Below are 15,368 nucleotides of genomic sequence, written 5' to 3'. Positions count from 1 at the left end.
CATAAACTTGAACCGAGGTTACTGCGGAGGTTGGGCGGAAGAGAAAGGCTGTCCCGGCTCACCTGACAATTTCATTGTAATTATTTAATATATTTGACTCAATACAAGTTTAGAAAAGACTAAAGACATCCTAAGTTGTGCTAAAAATTTAGCAGAGTCTCTCCTATACCTATGACCTACACAACCTGCAAAATGGTTCAAATAACACTTCTAAACTCAACCCATATCTCATCATCATTATATGGCCCCTCCTGAGCCCTCCAAACCAAGTAATAATCACAACATCAGACAACTCAATTATAAAATTTCAAAACTAATATTTTTCAAAAACTATCCAAACTAACTTTAAAAATTCTATAAACCTGTCCCGCGGTCCTTAACAATATTATAAGGCTATTGCAATAGGAATCGTAATTTTCTTATCATCCACGAATATTTTATAAATTTTATTCTAACCCAGTACAAGGCAAAATTTGAGTAATGTAAAGCTCGAGTTTACCTATAACAAATCTGAGTAATGGTTCTAGCAGTTTATTTGCTCGGCCTGAAATTGCAGATCAGGGCAACGATCGAATTTCCACGAAATGAAAGTACATATGCGAAGTCCAAAATATCAGGGTTAGAATAATATATATATATATATATATATATATATAATTATTTGAAAATTAGGGATGTTATATTCTTCCCCCCTTATAGAAAATTCGTCTTCAAATTTTACACAAGGCAGAACAATGACACATAGTTGCATATCAAACTTATGAGTATTTGCTGTGCATATCCCGCTCTAACTTTCAAGTGCATTACTCCATAGATTAACTCCTCCATAGGACTAACCATAGGGATTTGCCTTGACCAAAGTTGTCTCATCTGATAGTCTACTATGGCTACTAGTTGCTCCTCAAAGATCAAATTCTCATTTAACTCCACTGTGTCTGGTCACAGCACATGAGAAGGATCAGGAACATACTTTCTAAGCATGAAAATGTGGAATACTGGGTGGACATGAGAAAGGTTTGGTGGCAACTCTAACTGATAGGCAACTGCTCCCACTCTGTCCATGATCTTAAAAGGTCCTATATAACGGAGTGCCAATTTACCTTTTCTTTCCAAATCTCATAACCCTTTTTGTAGGAGAAACCTTCAAGAACACGGTCACCCATTGTAAATTTTACATCTTTTTGCCTTGGATTTGCATGGATGGTTAAAAATTTTTATGTCTATCTGCCCCTGTCGTAGTATGCCAGCTACCATCCTCCTTCTAAGTCTAAACCATTACATCTGACTACTCGTTTACCCCTCTCTTTTTTTCGATCATCTCTAGTACTCATTATAACTCCACTACTCTTAACTTGATATCTGATAACTTTAATCAACTTTGGCGCTTACCTCACTTTTATTACGCCCTAACGTGTCTTTTAGTGACTTTAGTCCTCATTCATTTGTTTCAATAATCTCTGTTTCCCAAAAACATGACTTATGTTCCTTACCCTATAGTATCCTATGAAATGCTTTCCTGTAGCACCTATCATATACATCTCGTTCGAAACCTTTACTTGTCCTATAACCTCAATGGTCAATAACTATAAATCTTCTCATTCCCATGATACTTCAAATTTTCAATCTCTTTTATGTTATTACTAAGGTCCTTAGACCAGCTCTTGTCCATCTTATGTAACTAGTTATGTAGAGCTCCATCCAAGTGTCAAGCGTACCCTACACCACTTATCAATATTGAAAAGTGAACTGGGTCTCTTCTCTTATAGGACAAATATATTTATATTCCCTGACAACCTAGTTAATGCAACTTTATCATTTCCTACTCCTTCTCTGGAATGGAAATATCTAGACTTCTTCCTAAAGCTTCTTATTATGTGGCCTACTTCTGACACATTGGCACTCAGATCGAGGCTCTACTACTCCTTTAATCTATCATCTCATAATAACTTGTTTCAAACATCTCTTAGTGTGTTCCTAGCATACCTATTTCTTCTTATCCTCATCATTATAACTAGCTCTACCGAGCTTTCTTCCTGTCCTTTGGATCTTATCCACTTTCTTTTCTTATTTTTGCTATCGTTGATATCTTTTCAACATGCTGTACTTATTCTTTAACCTTTGTTTTCTCTCATTCTTATACTTTTTCCTTCAAGGATGTCCATCCCATCATCAATTTTAACTTTCTTTTTATTTCTTAGTCCTATCTTGATTACTAGTTCCATTACTTTGAGAATTTTAATCTTACGATTGACCCCTACCAGCACATTCTTCACATTATGTAACACTTGTAATTAACCATAGAAAATTCTTTTTGTATCCCCTTTTCTCAACTTAACTATCAAAACATTATTATTCCCTACCTCTCTTAGTAGGAAATTGTACATCCTAGATCGATAGGAGCCCTAGAAACTATAAGTTTCATCTGAACTAACACGGCTGTGGAAAATGTGTGTCATGCCTTAATTCTAAACAAGATACTTCATATGTTCATTCTCCTTAATATAATCACATATACTGCTCATAACTTTCCAAACTTCAGCCTCAAATTACCCATCAGCAATAATTTCATCTATTGAAACTCATCCACAAATAGTACTTCCTCTAGCTCATAGTTTAAAACGGCTGCAAGCCTTGGTGACTAACTCCATTTGACTCCTATCACCTCTCTGATTATTCTTTCATACTTAACATTAGGTACACCATTATCGTCATTTTCGCCTCAAAAGATTGGATATGTACTAATGCCCATCAAATTTTTAATTAATTGGGTCACTTTGACACGACCTCTCTTCTTAACATATTCTCCTACCATTTATAGTATACCATTGTTTGATAAACAAGATTTAGCTCATACCCTTTAGTCTCCCTTTTTAGTTTCATTATTTCTTTGTAATTATTATGCGTTATTATAAGATATCAGTTGTATCTACCATTTGTTATACTATTGTCCTACCTGACATATCATCTTAGAATTTACTATTTCCTTTTTACTCTCCATTTATCTTCCATACTTATAATTATTTGTCCAATTCTCCTTATACTTAGTTATATTCTAGAAGATAAAAGCACTCACAGATTCTTTCAGATCCACTTCAATCTTACCAACAATCACTCCTCTAATCCATGTATTTCTCAATATCTTATAATTACACCTATACCTATCTTGTCCTATTCTGACCGTTATTAGCATTCTGCTACATATTATCATACTATTATTTATTTATTTATTATTACTCTTTTTTTTTACATAATTATTCTATCGATCACACTGAAAATATATGTCTAACTCCAATTTTTAACTCTAGGTCTCACCACTCTAAATTTTAATATCAAGCCTCTATGACATTATCCCTCATCTTGCATATTTATATTCCTTATGTTGACTTTTATCCAACTTACTCCTACTAATCTTGCTTCTTTATCTGAAAATACAATTCAAGTTACCACAACACGCTCAACAATTACTACCTACTTTGGTCGCACACCTAACCTAATTTCCATTATACTGTCAACAACCAAAAACGTTTTTATGTCATTGCCTCATTATCCTACCTTGGGGGTAGAAAACAGTTAAGGTCTAATCCAAATCCTGTAACTCTAAGCTCTAGGCTCAGGCTCTTAACACTACATCAATTATGGCCTGCTCTAAGTCCTGTACTTTTGGGTTCCATAACTTAACAATGTTCTTCCTAACGCTATCCTTTTCTATGCTCTCTATCCTTTTTTTTTTTTTTAATCTCGTTTACCCTTCCTAGAACCACATTCACCTCCTCAGTATTTTGGCTCTATTCTTCCTAATCTTATTCTAATATGTTTTTCTAGTTTATTCTTTAGCCAACTCTTTTTATCTTACCCAAATATGAACTTTCACTCTTCCATCCTTTAGCTCTATTTTCTTTTTGAACCTGATTGTCATATCAGAAACTTATACCTTTCCACTATCCCTACCACGTTATCTATACCTCAATGTTACTCAAAATTGATCCTCTAACTACCCTAGCTAGACTTCTATTGGCATTCAGGCTATCTCTCCTACTGCATTTGAATCGCACTCCATATATATATATATATATATATATATACATATTCTATGATTTATCTGTAACACCCCTATTTGTATAGCCTGGTATATTTCACTGTTCCAGTGACCGGTGTCGATCCGGACAATTAAGGGAATTAGAACCATACTTAAGTCAATTAGAGAAGCCATAAACACAAATAATTAGTAATGTTCAATTAGTTAAGTATAAATAAGAAAAATAGCACATAAGAGGTTAAACGAGCCGAGAGTCACAGCGATGGGTGACCTTCTCGGGAATGACTGCGAAGTCATTTTAAACTCAAATTTCGAACCGTAAAATGTGACGCTGCGGTCCTTAGGACCCTTATGAACACAGTGGAAAAGAGAAAATCATGAAAAAGGACGGTTAAGTCAGTCAAATAATTAGATTAGGGAGCCAGAAGAAATATTAAATTATTTACAAATCGGGATGAACTGGCAAGGGGCAATTTGGTCAATTGACTCCGAGAGCTGACTCCTGACCTAACTGTTAAATAAAATCGGAGAAAAGAAAATTTCGGAGTCGGGAATTAAATTAAAGAACTAATAGAAAAATAAAAAATAAAAAAAAGAAAAAGAAAAAGTGTAGGGAGATGACATCATGCATGACATCATGCATGATGTCATAAAAGTAATAATTAATAAATTAAATTAAATGGGATTTTGGGGTCTTCCATAAGACAAAATAAATAAAGAAATAAAAAGAAAAAAAAAATCATTTAGTCATATTCCTTATCCCATTGCCGCCCCATCTCTCTCTCATCATTCCTTCACCATATTCCACCATTGTTAAGAGAAAGAAAGCTTAAATTTCCCTATACTCTTCCATAAATTCACAAAGTCCCAACATAAAAAGTTCTCTTTACATGTTGAGGAAGCAATAGAGAGTAAAAAGAAGAAGAAAGACTTGAGGAAAGGGAAGCTTAAAAACCCTCCAAGCAAGGTTAGTAATGCAAACTTCAAATTTTTAGTTTAATTAGTGTATGTATGGCATCAAGAACTTGTAAATAAATTTAAAATAAAAAAAAAATATGTGGGGAGGACCAAACTGAAATTTCGGCCAGCTTGAAGGGGGGGTATAATTTGCATGGTTTGATGGATTTAAATGAGTTTAGAAACTTTATTTAGTTGAATGGTTAGGATTAAAAGCACTAAATGTGATTAAATGTATGAGGTTGGTGAATTAGGGTTTTGAACATTAGCGCTAGAACCAAAAATGTGAGAAATAAGTAAATGATGTCTTTGACCTATTGTGAAGTGAAAATGGTCATTTGTGACCAAATGAGTTGTGTTGGAATGGTTGGAATTAAAGCTAAATTCGGAGGAGTGTGGTCATGTCTGGCAAAGATGACCCAATCCTTTGAAGGACCAAAATGAAATTTTACAAGTCTAATTGATATGGGACTAATTGGGGATGAAAATAGACATAAAATAACACAATTTTCATTTAGGAACCATGCCCAAAAAGACCAAAACCTAGTGAACAAATTGACCAAAGTTGGATAAATGCTGGCTGCCCTATACAAACTGACCAAATAAACAAGTGTTTGTTCATTTGGCCATAACTTGAGCTAGGCAGATCAAAATGACCTGAAATTTTATCAGTGGTTAGATGAGTTATAGACCTAAAACTTTTATGAAGAATACAAACTCAAATTTTGCCAGCAACTAAGTCATTTGGCCACCCCAAGTTGGTGACCCAAAATTGCCAGCACCAAATTTGCCCAGAAAATCTGGGTTGTTTTCAATCCGGCAGCCATAGTTCAAATGGCCATAACTTGAGCTATAAAACTCTAATTGGGGGTGATTCAAAAATGAGAATAAACTTAAGACAATAAGGAACATTTTCTATGAAGGAAGTTTTGCCAAATTCCAATAGTAAAATTACCAATGGAATAGTGCAACTAGGAGCACCAAAACTGAAATTTTGACAATTTTGCCAAAAGGACTTAAGCTTTGAGAAAATGACCAAAACCAACAAATTTAATGACCAAAATGTGGTATGTGGGTGAAGTTGGAGTTCTCATACCTATTAAGCCTTAAAAAGTCAACAATTTGACTTGAATAGTATAGTGAATAGTAACCCGAAACACAAAAATTTCGAGAACGTGGAGTTTAGCACAATAAAGCTAGGTAAAAGTGAAGTTAAATTTATTTTTGGATTTATGCTAAGATATGGTACTGAAACACTATGAAACTGTGTGTTTCAGCTGAAAAAGACTTGGAAGCTCGGAGAGACTGAGTCAAGGCCTAGAGGCGACTCACATCAGGTCTGTGCACAGTAATTTTTGTTTAAATATATGATACTTGAAAATTTGATTTTTTTTTAGTTAATTATGAACTGTGTTGCCATTTATGATTGTTAATATGACTTTGGAAATTGATCAGATTTCTCACAAATTATTTGAATAAATTGTTTTGAATTGATTTTATGTTCACACTTAGCTTGACAGTATTACATTATTCCTCCTCCATTTATGGGGTTGAGATCGTTATTTTCCTCCCTCTCCGGCTTACCAATGAGGTCGAGATCGGATGAGTACTCATTAGCTAGCTAGCCACCTCCCTTATTGATTTCAATTAATGGGGTTGTAGATTGCTTTGTCGTGGTGTACAACACGGCATTGATTGGAAATTTTGTGTCATGGCTTAAGTTGTGTATGATTTTGGCAACACTGTGTTTATGAAATTATTTGACTAAATTGTGTTATTATGAACTTAGATAATTTGATAAATATTTAAATTGTGTTTCATCAATGAATGATTTATGTATTGCATTTCAAATTTTTATTGTGCACCACTGAGTATTTTTATACTCAGTGATAGCTTATTTTGCTGTCGCAGATAAGAGCAAGGAGAAAGCAGCAGAGTGAGCTGCTATCGAATTGAGGACTACACTGGTCTTTTTGTACGGATATTATTTTATACCCTCATAGTTAATTTTGATGTAAATATAAAAATGTTATATGTATCAATGTAAAGTTGAGCAGTTGTAAAATAAATTGTAATAATATTATTTTTTGATTTCTTTCTGTAAATTAATATTTGTACATGTGAATTTCATACTTTATGCATTGTGATTGAAGTTATTAAATATTTTGAGATGATAAATTTTGATTTGGATTGTGGAATTATTTTGAAGTGAATTGAATTGAGTTGACTTGAGATTAATTGAAGGTTGGGAGTTGAGAAAATTATTGGAAGTGTTTTTTTTTTAGGTATTTGAAGAACTGTTTTCTCCAAATACAAACGAAACTCTGTCAAAATTTTTATAAAATTTGCGGCAAAATTAAAATGGATAAAAATTTTTACTAGTATTTAAACTTTGAATAAATGGTTTTTAATTCCTCCCAAAATGCTCACCACTTCCAGAATGTAAGAAAATTGTTTTAAAATCCCTTGTAGTGTACTTAATGAATTATCGGTAGGTGAAGTTCGGTAGTTCATTAGGTATTCTACGAGATCATGTCATGCCTTACAGAGGGGTGAGGTGTGACATTATCGATGTTAAATTTTGTCTTTTTTTTTTTTTACTTTATTTGGAGTATACTTTACTCTTAAGCATTAAAAAGCTAAGGATGGACTTAGGAATAGCAATCATACTTCTCCTGCGTGATCTCTATTCTTACCCTTTTGGACTACATACTACCCCTACTACCTTAGGGAGGGGATCTGTAGCAACTCTAATTTTTCATATCCATTTAATTAGCTGAAACTTAAAATACTAGGTATCCAAACCCGTCATTCAATTTAAAGGCTTACATACATCTTGATCTTACATCTTCTAATTCCTACATGGAACTTGTACCCTCTCCAAAACACCTGAGCTTACAACTCTCTATCTCACGCTACAATCCCATCTAGGACACTACTCCATAAATCATCATTATCAGTAATAACCTTCGATCCCTTCTGATAAGATAGAACTATACCCTAACTTACTGCAACAAAGGTACTACATTTACCACCTTGCCAAAACCATGTCAAATTAATGACTCTCTTATCATATCATAGCTCTGTAAATCATCAATTCATAGTTCCGACCTTTCCTAGGTAGTAGGGTTGTACTTTACACCTTGCTGATACACACAAGATATACTATTTCCACTAAGCTTTAAGCAAAACATCTGTCGTACTACAAAAATCATTCAAAATTCCATACCGAAGACCAGATGGTCTCACTCTATAGATGTCACCTTTACTTTGCAACTAATCCGCAACCTCTGGTTTGATGGCAACTCTTGATGTAACTCGAGCTCATGCTAGGGTAACTGAGTTACTGACTCTAGTTATCACCCAACTGTGACCTTTCGATATTCTAGCTCTAGATCCCTAACCAGGAGTTCCTAACTCCTCTGCAGATATAAAACTCTGTTCTAGCAAAATTGTACCAAAACAGAGGCCATCCGCAAACACCATCATTATGGAGCACCACAGGGATGCACGCAACTCTACACAATAATCTCATGTCGGTACTGTAATCTGTAGCTTACAGAGCAGACATCGAGAACATTGTATAGTTACTATGATACGTCCTGACAGACTAAGTCTCTTAATCTCTTATCTCTCTTGAACTCACTAATACTATACACTTACTTTGACGGGGCTATCCACTAATGACTACTAACAGTGGTATCCTCGCTCCCATCCAAGTAACTATATTGCCAAAATCACCTTTATGTGCTCGTGTCTTACACCAGATAGGCACAACACTTAGACCCATACTGATAGAAATATAGTGTTTCTTGGAGAACGTATTTCCATGGCAGACCTCAACATGTCTGCTAACTCTATTTTACACTTCTATGTACTTCACAAAATTGAGGTGCTAAACTGAAGTACTCTTATATTAACTGAGGAATAACGCAGAATCTAGAAATGAAAAATTACAGAAAAAAGACGAAACAAAATCCTATACTCCGCATGTGACAACTCTAGGTGCACACTGTCCCATGAATGTAAAGCCTAAGCTTTGATACTACATTTGTCATGACCCAACCTATGGGCCAGACCGATACTAGGACCTAGGCCAGCCTAAAACCCCTGAGGCCCGTAGTAAGCCTAACTATTCATCAACTTAATCCTAAGGCCCATTGGACCCAATTTCAAGAATTCAATCGGACAGAGTCCGACCATAAAATGAACCATTCAACGGGGAGTTTTTGACTCGCCTGACCTGTAAATATAATATATAATAAATTTGGGAGCTTAGCTTACCCTCCACATAATCAAAATATCATAACTCAAATAGGAGCTCAGCTCCCTCATCCAATCCCATCATGCATACAGTTAAAAATTTTACAGGTCCAACATAACTTTTATAATACAGGCCCAAAATAAAAGTAAGTGCTTCTAACACATGCGGAGTCTAAAATTTAACTCAATTGTATAAAATACATTAAATACTATTAATGGACCTGCGAAGAAGAAGAGCAGGTTAGCTACAACAAATAATCCTCCTGTAGCCTGAAAAAATAGATGAATAGAAGAGAGCGTTCGACTCAGAGAGTAAAATACTAATTTCAATCATAATTTCTATAGCTATCTAAAGCTAATGCACCCTGTAGAGTGATATGCAACATCCTCATAAATTTTTCATACAATTCATATCACAATCAGCAAAAAGGCAATTTGGAGCACTCATACACCCAACACTGTCAAACAATATATATATGGGAGCTGATCCCCTATACGGCCCTCTTAATCCAACCTCTGCCAGTGAGTGTCTCTTAAGCCGGACTTTCGTTTAATAAACCAAATGCGGGGTCCCAACGAGTGTCTCTCAAGCCGTGTATATCCCGAAGGACTGGGTCCCAGCGAGTGTCTCTCAAGCCGTGTCTACCTGTCCTGTCCATATCCAATACCATACCACACGCATGCCACGCACACACACTGCTCCAAATTACCACAAACAACATCCATGGCACTTCAACAATTATGAATGCAAAATAAAACATGCTTAGTATTTAACTACATAGATACATATTTATAAGTGATGCAAGGGCATGCTTGAACATATAATAATATTGAAATTACAATTAAAATTAATATTTTACTCACAAACTTGAACCGAAGTCACTATGGCAGTTGGGCGGAGGAGAAAGGCTATCTCGGCTCACCTGACAATTTCATTGCAATTATTTAATATATTTGACTCAATACAAGTTTAGAAAAGATCAAAGACACCCTAAGTTGTGCTGAAAATCTGGCAGAGTCTCCCCTATACCTATGACCTACCCAACCTGCAAAATGGTTCAAATAACACTTCTAAACTCAACCCATATCTCATCATCATTATATAGCTCTTCCTGGGTCTTCCAAACCAAACAATAATCACAACATCAGACAACTCAATTATAAGACTTCAAAATTAATATTTTTTAAAAACTATCCAAACTAACTTTAAAAATTCTATAAACCTGCCCCGCGGTCCTTAACAATATTATAAGGCTATTGCAATAGGAATCGTAATTTTCTTATCATCCACGAATATTTTATAAATTTTATTCTAATCCAGTACAAGGCAAAAATTGAGTAATGTAGAGCTCGAGTTTACCTATGCCAAATCTGACAACTGGAACACGTCCAGAACGTCTGAAAACGGTGGAGTAGCCTATAATTTTGACCCAGTTCTGAAATGGTTCCAGCAGCTTATCTGCTCGGCCCGAAATTGCAAATTCGAGTGACGATCGAATTTCCACGAAACGAAAGTACATACGTGAAATCCATAATACCAGGATTAGAATAATATATATATATATATATATATATATATATATATATATATATATATATTTGAAAATTAGGGATGTTACAGAAATGAAGCACGGTACCAATAATATTATTTTTTAACTAATTAGGCTAAATTACTCTGTAGATTAGGATTAATTATAAGTCATTTTCATTAATAAAATAAAATAATACAGTTGTTCATAAATAGTTCTATTTATAAAGTTGTTACAAAATACAACTGATAGGGTACCTATCAACCATCAATAATTTTTTTTTTAAGGTTTATTAAGCATATTGGTTTAACTATTTGAATGTCTATTAATTATCAGATGCCTTCAATAGGTATATAAAACACCCCGAAATGATTTGATTTTCTATAGTGACCTAATTCAATATCACTCATAAAATTGATGTAATTGTTTTGCAAGGTCTTTGGGAGTCCTATTTGTGATGAGTGTGGAGTTAAGAAGTCTTTTGAAGGGTCTCAAAGTTGCCTAACAGTTGGGTTTTTAACGGTTGATTGTTGAGAGTGATAGCTTAATAGTTGTTTCTATTGTTCATGGTAAGAGATTGACCTTGGCCACTTTAGTATCTTCTATTTCTTCCACTAAGAATCTCCTTTAGCGGATTGGAAGGCACGAGTGATTAACATTTCTCGTGAGACAAATTAGTGTATGGACATTGAGTTTTTACTTCTTATGTAAAATGTAAATTTTTTACTTATATTAAGGGAACAAATATCTAATCAATAAAAAAAAATTATATATAATTTCTGATAGGTAAGATAGGATGACATGAGTTTTTTCTCCCATAATCAATGGTATTGGATTCGAGCACTGAGTATTGAGTGCCTTTAAAACTTGGGAGGGAATGCTTTGCTATCCTTTGTGAGCCTGCTCGGCAAGAATCCAAATTAGTCAGGTCGATGAGCTTGGGATACCAAATGGTTTTCTATCAAAAAAAAAAATTATATACATATACTTTTAGATGGAATCCACCATAATTTTTAATTAAGGCATTGTTTTGCTTAATTCTGTAGTAAAATTCATTTCATTTGTAAATGAATTTTATGATAAAATTTATTTATAAATAAATTTTTTTATTTGGTATATTTTATATTAAGTATGGAATTCATTTCAAATGAAATAAATTTTGTGTTTAGAATAAAATAATATATAATAATAGAATACTTTTGTCATTTGAAATATGTATGATTTTAAATTTGTAGTTCATTTGTAAATTCTATTAATTTTGATAGAATTTAGTTTAATTATAATAAATTCCATAAAATTAATTATTAAGAATTTTAAATAAATTTTTATTTAAAATAAATATTAAAATTTTAGACTTATAAATAAATTTTACAAAATTTTATGAAATTTATTTATACTAAACACTACCTAAAATAACAATCGATAATTGATTAGATATATACAATATGGTCTTCTTAGTTGCATCATAATTTAGTTGGCGTTTTGTTGTAACTTTGGTTTTTAGTTTGGTGCTCTTAGCTTTTTTTTTTCTTTTTTTTTAAATGTGCAAAAAAAATAATCATAACTTTCTTAAATATTATTTTATATTTTTATTTTTTATAATTATATAGGAAAATTGTTTTTTATAAAAATAATTTATTTATTATTATTTAATTGTAAGATTTAAAATAATGAAAGATTATTATTTAACCATTAAAAATGAGAAAAAATATATATAAAAAAATAAATTGTGATAATTATGATTGATTTATGAGATTTTCATCCGTCATTAATAATCAATTTTCACTGTCGATAAATAAAAATATCAATAATAATCAGTAAATTAATAAATATGAATTATTTTTAAGGTGCTACTTATCAACTATGACCAATTGATAAAATATTTTAGAAAAAAAAAAGACTTTTAAAATAATCTTTATTTTAAAAGACTTTAAAAATAATATTAATTAAGTTAATATTATAATCATCCACTTATATTTACCTTTTAATTTTTCTATTTTTTTAATATATAATCTCAACAAAATTTGATACAGATAGCTAAAAGGCCAATGAATTGGTTGATTGGTGGGAAGAAATTGGTTGATTGGTTAGGGAAAAATAATTTACTTTCATATCAGTAATTTTTTGTGAACTAAATGAATATTAAAGAAGAAATAATTATATATGATATATAAAAATATAATAAGAGTGATAATTTTAGACATGATTAATAAATAAAATATAAACATGATATGAAAATAAAGAGTTAGGGTTAAGCTTATTTATATTTGTGTTAAAATTGTGTCGACTAACTTACGACACATTAATAATTGTATCGTGTCATTGATCGGTCCATTAATCTAATTTAAGATATTTTTGAGATATTTTATTATTCATATTAAGTGTCAATCATAATTTATTAACTCCTTTTGACCCATTAACCTATTTTGTCTAACTTATAAATGATATTGCGAGAAAATGATAAATTAGTAATTACAAGTCTAACTATTTCTTTATTAGAGATTTTTTACATTATTGTAGTTTGTTTATATTTTTTATTAAAATTTATTTAATTTATACATTTTTAGAATAGGTTGAAGAGTATTATTTTATAATTATTTTTTTAATTAAAATATTATTTTTATTAAAATGTTGGAATATCATTAATTTATTTGATATTATATTTTATATTTTTATATATTATTAAATTGATGCATAATTAAAATTTATGTGTAACTTTCATATAGTATATTACTTTATACAAATTAAAAGATGTTAAATATGTGATACTATATTGGGTCAAATTATATATATATATATATATTTATTTATTTATTTATTTTCAAATCATGTTAAATAGATTATGTTATGTTTAATTAATTAAATATAAGTTAAATTTAATCGTGTTATATAACTTATATAATGAAAAAAAAATCGTAATTATATATAAAGTCGTATTTATATTTATCTTAATCATATTTGTGTAATGTTATGACATGATATAAATGTAATTCACCAGCTTAAATTGCTATCATTAATTATATTTTTTTAAATAAATTATAAACAATTATATGAAAAAGCATTACTAATGTATATAATAATTGGTTAAATTGAAAGAGAAAACACTGCAAGCACAAAAATTTTAAGTCTAGACTAGAATGAGCATTTGATTAATCGAATTAAGTTTTGAGCTAAAAAATTTTTTAATCGAATCAAATTAAATTAAAATTAAAAAAAAAATTAAAATTTAACTCAAACAAAAAGTATTCAGTAGGTTATCAATAATAATTGAATTAATTTAAAAATAATATATATATATTTATATTATTAATTAATTATTTTTAATTCATAAAAATAAATATAACATATTATTAATAAAAGGATAATGGCAAATAAAATATTATTAATAAAACTAAATATTATATTAATAATAAAACTATAATTAATATATTTAATATAAATTAAATTATTTCAAAAATAAATATAAATAATTGAATCAATAATTAAAACTAAAAAAAAATTCTAAAATTATTAATTAAAATTAAAATAATTTAAAATTTATGTTTATTGATATATCTAAATTTTAATTTAATTATTCCATTATTACTGAATAGTTTGCCCTATTCTTCAGCCCCTAACTCTGTCTGCGAACCCTATAATATGATTATGATATGCGCACTTTCCTTTTACCATTATTTTTATCTTTCATTCCAAAAGTATGAAATATCTTTGGCTCTTACTAACCAAACTATACTTCACTGTGAGAGTACCATACAAAGTTTTATCATGATGCATTGCATGAAATGCTGAATTATTTAACGTGTATTGTTCCTTATCACCATGCCTTTTTACTTTTTCAGATGTGGGCTCACCGGCCTGATTTGTCAAATCATCTTTTTTTATTCCAAATATACCCCTCTTCTATTTCCCTCCCTGTTTCATCCCAGCGATGCCCGTTCAAAGTAACTTTGTTTTTTGTGGGTGTAAAATTTTATTACTTTTAAAATTGATGATGCAGAGATGGTTGGACTAATAAAATTGCAACACTCGAAGGACGAAGGCAAGGTTGAATAAATTTGTGATTATCTGAAAGATGCGATTACTTTATGTTGATAGTTTGCTCCTTCAGGGTATAAAAATCATAAAAACAAAGTTATAGATCACAGTTATACAATTTGATTATGATATCGTCTAAGTGTTTAGGTTTAGATGGGCAAAATCAACCCCTTATGTGCCTTTATTGCACGTGATAAAATCGAAACTATTATCATAAGAGATTTAGGTGTTTTTTTTCTTAAATATATAAGTATTTTTTATATTTTGACCTTCAGAATTATATATATGTCTCACTGTAAAAGTAGTACATGTGTCTTTTATTTGGAAGCTCATTTTGATTATAATATATCAAAAATTATTTTAATATTAATAATTAAATTTTATTTTTACAATTAAAATCAATAAGGATATTTTAGCAAAAAAATATAGTTTGCATAAGAGGCTGACGGCGATTGTAGTTGCAAGCTAGCAGTCTCCATTTCCAAATACTATGATACGAAAGTAATGTGGTAATTGTCGCAGGGGTAACAAGGGAAATTCAGAAGGTA

This window comes from Hevea brasiliensis, chromosome 5 (assembly GCF_030052815.1).
Source record: "Hevea brasiliensis isolate MT/VB/25A 57/8 chromosome 5, ASM3005281v1, whole genome shotgun sequence".
NCBI classification, from domain to species: Eukaryota; Viridiplantae; Streptophyta; class Magnoliopsida; order Malpighiales; family Euphorbiaceae; genus Hevea; species Hevea brasiliensis.
This window is presented reverse-complemented; position numbering follows the sequence as displayed.